Source organism: Haematobia irritans, chromosome 3 (genome assembly GCF_050003625.1).
Source record: "Haematobia irritans isolate KBUSLIRL chromosome 3, ASM5000362v1, whole genome shotgun sequence".
NCBI lineage: Eukaryota > Metazoa > Arthropoda > Insecta > Diptera > Muscidae > Haematobia > Haematobia irritans.
In genome coordinates, this window is record NC_134399.1 from 73,266,476 (window position 1) to 73,275,733 (window position 9,258).

The following is a 9,258-nucleotide window of genomic DNA, read 5'->3' on the forward strand; positions in this document are numbered from 1 at the left end:
GCTCTAGGACGCATAGTTTGGGAGATATGGGCAAAAGAAGTTTTTCATATAAAAATTTAAATTTTTCTAGGTTTATTTTCCAATTCTTTGAGGGTGGTCACGAATTAAAGTCCTTTTCGCTCAAGGACGCATATTTAAGGAGATTTAGCCAAAAGAAGTTTTTCATATAAAAATTTCAATTTTTTTAGGTTTTAGGTGGATTTTTAAATTTTTTGAGGGTGGTCACGAATTAAAGTCCTTTTCGCTCTAGGACGCATAGTTTAGGAGATATGGGCAAAAGAAGTTTTTCATATAAAAATTTCAATTTTTTTAGGTTTTGGGTGAATTTTTCAATTTTTTTGGGGTGGTCACGAAATAAAGTCCTTTTCGCTCTAGGACGCATATTTAAGGAGATATAGCCAAAAGAAGTTTTTCATATAAAAATTTCAATTTTTTTAGGTTTTTGGTGGATTTTTCAATTTTTTGGGGTGGTCACGAATTAAAGTCCTTTTCGCTCTAGGACGCATATTTAAGGAGATATGGGCAAAAGAAGTTTTTCATATAAAAATTTAAATTTTTCTAGGTTTATTTTCCAATTTTTTGAGGGTGGTCACGAATTAAAGTCCTTTTCGCTCTAGGACGCATATTTAAGGAGATATATATAGCCAAAAGAAGTTTTTCATATAAAAATTTCAATTTTTTTAGGTTTTGGGTGGATTTTTCAATTTTTTGGGGTGGTCACGAAATAAAGTCCTTTTCGCTCTAGGACGCATATTTAAGGAGATATGGACAAAAGCAGTTTTTCATATAAAAATTTAAATTTTTCTAGGTTTATTTTCCAATTTTTTGAGGGTGGTCACGAATTAAAGTCCTTTTCGCTCTAGGACGCATATTTAAGGAGATATAGCCAAAAGAAGTTTTTCATATAAAAATTTCAATTTTTTTAGGTTTTAGGTGGATTTTTAAATTTTTTGAGGGTGGTCACGAATTATCGTCCTTTTCGCTCTAGGACGCATAGTTTAGGAGATATGGGCAAAAGAAGTTTTTCATATAAAAATTTCAATTTTTTTAGGTTTTGGGTGAATTTTTCAATTTTTTTGGGGTGGTCACGAAATAAAGTCCTTTTCGCTCTAGGACGCATAGTTTAGGAGATATGGGAAAAAGAAGTTTTTCACATAAAAATTTCAATTTTTTTAGGTTTTGGGTGGATTTGTCAATTTTTTGAGGGTGGTCACGAATTAAAGTCCTTTTCGCTCTAGGACGCATATTTAAGGAGATATAGCCAAAAGAAGTTTTTCATATAAAAATTTCAATTTTTTTAGGTTTTAGGTGGATTTGTAAATTTTTTGAGGGTGGTCACGAATTATCGTCCTTTTCGCTCTAGGACGCATATTTAAGGAGATATGGGCAAAAGAAGTTTTTCATATAAAAATTTAAATTTTTTGAGGTTTTGAGTGGATTTTTCAATTTTTTTGGGGGTGGTCACGAATTAAAGTCCTTTTCGCTCTAGGACGCATATTTAAGGAGATATGGGCAAAAGAAGTTTTTCATATAAAAATTTAAATTTTTTTAGGTTTTGGGTGGATTTTTCAATTTTTTGAGGGTGGTCACGAATTAAAGTCCTTTTCGCTCTAGGACGCATATTTAAGGAGATATGGGCAAAAGAAGTTTTTCATATAAAAATTTCAATTTTTTTAGGTTTTGGGTGAATTTTTCAATTTTTTTGGGGTGGTCACGAAATAAAGTCCTTTTCGCTCTAGGACGCATAGTTTAGGAGATATGGGCAAAAGAAGTTTTTCATATAAAAATTTCAATTTTTTTAGGATTTGGGTGAATTTTTCAATTTTTTTGGGGTGGTCACGAAATAAAGTCCTTTTCGCTCTAGGACGCATATTTAAGGAGATATGGCCAAAAGAAGTTTTTCATATAAAAATTTCAATTTTTTTAGGATTTGGGTGAATTTTTCAATTTTTTTGGGGTGGTCACGAAATAAAGTCCTTTTCGCTCTAGGACGCATATTTAAGGAGATATAGCCAAAAGAAGTTTTTCATATAAAAATTTCATTTTTTTTAGGTTTTAGGTGGATTTCTAAATTTTTTGAGGGTGGTCACGAATTATCGCCCTTTTCGCTCTAGGACGCATATTTAAGGAGATATGGGCAAAAGAAGTTTTTCATATAAAAATTTAAATTGTTTGAGGTTTTGAGTGGATTTTTCAATTTTTTGAGGGTGGTCACGAATTAAAGTCCTTTTCGCTCTAGGACGCATATTTAAGGAGATATAGCCAAAAGAAGTTTTTCATATAAAAATTTCAATTTTTTTAGGTTTTGGGTGGATTTTTCAATTTTTTTGGGGTGGTCACGAAATAAAGTCCTTTTCGCTCTAGGACGCATAGTTTAGGAGATATGGGCAAAAGAAGTTTTTCATATAACAATTTCAATTTTTTTAGGTTTTGGGTGGATTTTTCAATTTTTTGGGGGTGGTCACGAATTAAAGTCCTTTTCGCTCTAGGACGCATATTTAAGGAGATATTGGCAAAATAAGTTTTTCATATAAAAATTTAAATTTTTGTAGGTTTTGGGTGGATTTTTCAACTTTTTTGGGGTGGTCACGAAATAAAGTCCTTTTCGCTCTAGGACGCATATTTAAGGAGATATGGGCAAAAGAAGTTTTTCATATAAAAATTTCAATTTTTTTAGGTTTTGGGTGAATTTTTCAATTTTTTTGGGGTGGTCACGAAATAAACTCCTTTTCGCTCTAGGACGCATATTTAAGGAGATATAGCCAAAAGAAGTTTTTCATATAAAAATTTCAATTTTTTTAGGTTTTTGGTGGATTTTTCAATTTTTTTGGGGTGGTCACGAAATAAAGTCCTTTTCGCTCTAGGACGCATATTTAAGGAGATATAGCCAAAAGAAGTTTTTCATATTTTTTGAGGGTGGTCACGAATTATCGTCCTTTTCGCTCTAGGACGCATAGTTTAGGAGATATGGGCAAAAGAAGTTTTTCATATAAAAATTTCAATTTTTTTAGGTTTTGGGTGGATTTTTAAATTTTTTGAGGGTGGTCACGAATTAAAGTCCTTTTCGCTCTAGGACGCATATTTAAGGAGATATGGGCAAAAGAAGTTTTTCATATAAAAATTTCAATTTTTTTAGGTTTTGGGTGAATTTTTCAATTTTTTTGGGGTGGTCACGAAATAAAGTCCTTTTCGCTCTAGGACTCATAGTTTAGGAGATATGGGCAAAAGAAGTTTTTCATATAAAAATTTCAATTTTTTTAGGTTTTGGGTGGATTTTTAAATTTTTTGAGGGTGGTCACGAATTATCGTCCTTTTCGCTCTAGGACGCATATTTAAGGAGATATGGGCAAAATAAGTTTTTCATATAAAAATTTAAATTTTTTGAGGTTTTGAGCGGATTTTTCAATTTTTTGGGGGTGGTCACGAATTAAAGTCCTTTTCGCTCTAGGACGCATATTTAAGGAGATATAGCCAAAAGAAGTTTTTCATATAAAAATTTCAATTTTTTTAGGTTTTAGGTGGATTTTTAAATTTTTTGAGGGTGGTCACGAATTATCGTCCTTTTCGCTCTAGGACGCATATTTAAGGAGATATGGGCAAAAGAAGTTTTTCATATAAAAATTTCAATTTTTTTAGGTTTTGGGTCGATTTTTCAATTTTTTGAGGGTGGTCACGAATTAAAGTCCTTTTCGCTCTAGGACGCATATTTAAGGAGATATGGGCAAAAGAAGTTTTTCATATAAAAATTTAAATTTTTTGAGGTTTTGAGTGGATTTTTCAATTTTTTGAGGGTGGTCACGAATTAAAATCCTTTTCGCTCTAGGACGCATATTTAAGGAGATATAGCCAAAAGAAGTTTTTCATATAAAAATTTCCATTTTTTTAGGTTTTGGGTGGATTTTTCAATTTTTTTGGGGTGGTCACGAAATAAAGTCCTTTTCGCTCTAGGACGCATATTTAAGGAGATATGGACAAAAGAAGTTTTTCATATAAAAATTTAAATTTTTCTAGGTTTATTTTCCAATTTTTTGAGGGTGGTCACGAATTAAAGTCCTTTTCGCTCTAGGACGCATATTTAAGGAGATATAGCCAAAAGAAGTTTTTCATATAAAAATTTCAATTTTTTTAGGTTTTAGGTGGATTTTTAAATTTTTTGAGGGTGGTCACGAATTATCGTCCTTTTCGCTCTAGGACGCATAGTTTAGGAGATATGGGCAAAAGAAGTTTTTCATATAAAAATTTCAATTTTTTTAGGTTTTGGGTGAATTTTTCAATTTTTTGAGGGTGGTCACGAATTAAAGTCCTTTTCGCTCTAGGACGCATATTTAAGGAGATATGGGCAAAAGAAGTTTTTCATATAAAAATTTAAATTTTTTGAGGTTTTGAGTGGATTTTTCAATTTTTTGAGGGTGGTCACGAATTAAAGTCCTTTTCGCTCTAGGACGCATATTTAAGGAGATATAGCCAAAAGAAGTTTTTCATATAAAAATTTCAATTTTTTTTAGGTTTTGGGTGGATTTTTCAATTTTTTGAGGGTGGTCACGAATTATCATCCTTTTCGCTCTAGGACGCATATTTAAGGAAATATGGGCAAACGAAGTTTTTCATATAAAAATTTAAATTTTTCTAGGTTTATTTTCCAATTTTTTGAGGGTGGTCACGAATTAAAGTCCTTTTCGCTCTAGGACGCATATTTAAGGAGATATAACCAAAAGAAGTTTTTCATATAAAAATTTCAATTTTTTTAGATTTTAGGTGGATTTTTAAATTTTTTGAGGGTGGTCACGAATTATCGTCCTTTTCGCTCTAGGACGCATAGTTTAGGAGATATGGGCAAAAGAAGTTTTTCATATAAAAATTTCAATTTTTTTAGGTTTTGGGTGAATTTTTCAATTTTTTTGGGGTGGTCACGAAATAAAGTCCTTTTCGCTCTAGGACGCATATTTAAGGAGATATAGCCAAAAGAAGTTTTTCATATAAAAATTAAAATTTTTTTAGGTTTTGGGTGGATTTTTCAATTTTTTGAGGGTGGTCACGAATTAAAGGCCTTTTCGCTCTAGGACGCATATTTAAGGAGATATGGACAAAAGAAGTTTTTCATATAAAAATTTAAATTTTTCTAGGTTTATTTTCCAATTTTTTGAGGGTGGTCACGAATTAAAGTCCTTTTCGCTCTAGGACGCATATTTAAGGAGATATAGCCAAAAGAAGTTTTTCATATAAAAATTTCAATTTTTTTAGGTTTTAGGTGGATTTTTAAATTTTTTGAGGGTGGTCACGAATTATCGTCCTTTTCGCTCTAGGACGCATAGTTTAGGAGATATGGGCAAAAGAAGTTTTTCATATAAAAATTTAAATTTTTGTAGGTTTTGGATGAATTTTTCAATTTTTTTGGGGTGGTCACGAAATAAAGTCCTTTTCGCTCTAGGACGCATATTTAAGGAGATATAGCCAAAAGAAGTTTTTCATATAAAAATTTCAATTTTTTTAGGTTTTAGGTGGATTTTTAAATTTTTTGAGGGTGGTCACGAATTATCGTCTTTTTCGCTCTAGGACGCATATTTAAGGAGATATAGCCAAAAGAAGTTTTTCATATAAAAATTTCAATTTTTTTAGGTTTTAGGTGGATTTTTAAATTTTTTGAGGGTGGTCACGAATTATCGTCCTTTTCGCTCTAGGACGCATATTTAAGGAGATATGGACAAAAGAAGTTTTTCATATAAAAATTTAAATTTTTTGAGGTTTTGAGTGGATTTTTCAATTTTTTGAGGGTGGTCACGAATTATCGTCCTTTTCGCTCTAGGACGCATAGTGTAGGAGATATGGGCAAAAGAAGTTTTTCATATAAAAATTTAAATTTTTTTAGGTTTTGGATGAATTTTTCAATTTTTTTGGGGTGGTCACGAAATAAAGTCCTTTTCGCTCTAGGACGCATATTTAAGGAGATATGGGCAAAAGAAGTTTTTCATATAAAAATTTAAATTTTTTTAGGTTTTGAGTGGATTTTTCAATTTTTTGGGGGTGGTCACGAATTAAAGTCCTTTTCGCTCTAGGACGCATAGTTTAGGAGATATGGGCAAAAGAAGTTTTTCATATAAAAATTTCAATTTTTTTAGGTTTTGGGTGGATTTTTCAATTTTTTGGGGGTGGTCACGAATTAAAGTCCCTTTCGCTCTAGGACGCATATTTAAGGAGATATGGGCAAAAGAAGTTTTTCATATAAAAATTTAAATTTTTTGAGGTTTTGAGTGGATTTTTCAATTTTTTGGGGGTGGTCACGAATTAAAGTCCTTTTCGCTCTAGGACGCATAGTTTAGGAGATATGGGCAAAAGAAGTTTTTCATATAAAAATTTCAATTTTTTTAGGTTTTGGGTGGATTTTTCAATTTTTTGGAGGTGGTCACGAATTAAAGTCCTTTTCGCTCTAGGACGCATATTTAAGGAGATATGGGCAAAAGAAGTTTTTCATATAAAAATTTCAATTTTTTTAGGTTTTGGGTGGATTTTTCAATTTTTTTTGGGGTGGTCACGAATTATCGTCCTTTTCGCTCTAGGACGCATATTTAAGGAGATATGGGCAAAAGAAGTTTTTCATATAAAAATTTAAATTTTTTGAGGTTTTGAGTGGATTTTTCAATTTTTTTGGGGGTGGTCACGAATTAAAGTCCTTTTCGCTCTAGGACGCATATTTAAGGAGATATGGGCAAAAGAAGTTTTTCATATAAAAATTTAAATTTTTTAGGTTTTGGGTGGATTTTTCAATTTTTTGAGGGTGGTCACGAATTAAAGTCCTTTTCGCTCTAGGACGCATATTTAAGGAGATATGGGCAAAAGAAGTTTTTCATATAAAAATTTAAATTTTTTTAGGTTTTGAGTGAATTTTTCAATTTTTTTGGGGTGGTCACGAAATAAAGTCCTTTTCGCTCTAGGACGCATAGTTTAGGAGATATGGGCAAAAGAAGTTTTTCATATAAAAATTCCAATTTTTTTAGGTTTTGGGTGAATTTTTCAATTTTTTTGGGGTGGTCACGAAATAAAGTCCTTTTCGCTCTAGGACGCATAGTTTAGGAGATATGGGCAAAAGAAGTTTTTCATATAAAAATTTCAATTTTTTTAGGTTTTGGGTGGATTTTTCAATTTTTTGAGGGTGGTCACGAATTAAAGTCCTTTTCGCTCTAGGACGCATATTTAAGGAGATATGGCCAAAAGAAGTTTTTCATATAAAAATTTCAATTTTTTTAGGTTTTGGGTGGATTTTTCAATTTTTTGGAGGTGGTCACGAATTAAAGTCCTTTTCGCTCTAGGACGCATATTTAAGGAGATATGGGCAAAAGAAGTTTTTCATATAAAAATTTCAATTTTTTTAGGTTTTGGGTGAATTTTTCAATTTTTTTGGGGTGGTCACGAATTATCGTCCTTTTCGCTCTAGGACGCATATTTAAGGAGATATAGCCAAAAGAAGTTTTTCATATAAAAATTTCAATTTTTTTAGGTTTTAGGTGGATTTTTAAATTTTTTGAGGGTGGTCACGAATTATCGTCCTTTTCGCTCTAGGACGCATATTTAAGGAGATATGGGCAAAAGAAGTTTTTCATATAAAAATTTAAATTTTTTGAGGTTTTGAGTGGATTTTTCAATTTTTTTGGGGGTGGTCACGAATTAAAGTCCTTTTCGCTCTAGGACGCATATTTAAGGAGATATGGGCAAAAGAAGTTTTTCATATAAAAATTTCAATGATTTTAGGTTTTGGGTGGATTTTTCAATTTTTTTAGGGTGGTCACGAATTAAAGTCCTTTTCGCTCTAGGACGCATATTTAAGGAGATATAGCCAAAAGAAGTTTTTCATATAAAAATTTCAATTTTTTTAGGTTTTAGGTGGATTTTTAAATTTTTTGAGGGTGGTCACGAATTATCGTCCTTTTCGCTCTAGGACGCATATTTAAGGAGATATAGCCAAAAGAAGTTTTTCATATAAAAATTTCAATTTTTTTAGGTTTTAGGTGGATTTTTAAATTTTTTGAGGGTGGTCACGAATTATCGTCCTTTTCGCTCTAGGACGCATATTTAAGGAGATATGGGCAAAAGAAGTTTTTCATATAAAAGTTTAAATTTTTTGAGGTTTTGAGTGGATTTTTCAATTTTTTGAGGGTGGTCACGAATTATCGTCCTTTTCGCTCTAGGACGCATAGTTTAGGAGATATGGGCAAAAGAAGTTTTTCATATAAAAATTTAAATTTTTTTAGGTTTTGGATGAATTTTTCAATTTTTTTGGGGTGGTCACGAAATAAAGTCCTTTTCGCTCTAGGACGCATATTTAAGGAGATATAGCCAAAAGAAGTTTTTCATATAAAAATTTCAATTTTTTTAGGTTTTAGGTGGATTTTTAAATTTTTTGAGGGTGGTCACGAATTATCGTCCTTTTCGCTCTAGGACGCATATTTAAGGAGATATAGCCAAAAGAAGTTTTTCATATAAAAATTTCAATTTTTTTAGGTTTTAGGTGGATTTTTAAATTTTTTGAGGGTGGTCACGAATTATCGTCCTTTTCGCTCTAGGACGCATATTTAAGGAGATATGGGCAAAAGAAGTTTTTCATATAAAAGTTTAAATTTTTTGAGGTTTTGAGTGGATTTTTCAATTTTTTGAGGGTGGTCACGAATTATCGTCCTTTTCGCTCTAGGACGCATATTTAAGGAGATATGGGCAAAAGAAGTTTTTCATATTGTACAAACGCCTATTGATCCAGGATAATTGATCAATGGGTCTGTTATTTATTCTTCACGAATATGGGTTTACGAGGCGCACCGCCTGAGCCTTTTTAAGTAAAAAGACGTTGTGTTTTCAACTTCAATAATTTATTAGGTCCAAGTGACCTACTTCTCTTCAGCTTCTTAACTTAACTAACTTTGGAATTCATTTAGGTTTTAACAAAAGGTGAATAAAGGCAAAAGAAAACGGTATTCATGTACAAAAAAGGGGAATAGAAACATAACAACAAAATGGAAGATAAGTAAGTAAAATAAAAAGTAAATTCAGTATGAAAATGAAAAAAGATAAATACATATATAAATGGGTAAAAGAAAACAGTGTAAGAAAAATAGAAAAATATTGGTGCGAAACCATTTGGACTCTTCGTGAGTCGATAATGCAGTGATTTTCATTTTTATTGTTGAACTTGCTTCAACATACTCCGGGGGCGGCGAGGCAGCATTAGTGGCAGCTTGCCCTCGTGGCTGAGACACGAGCATCCGACCCAAG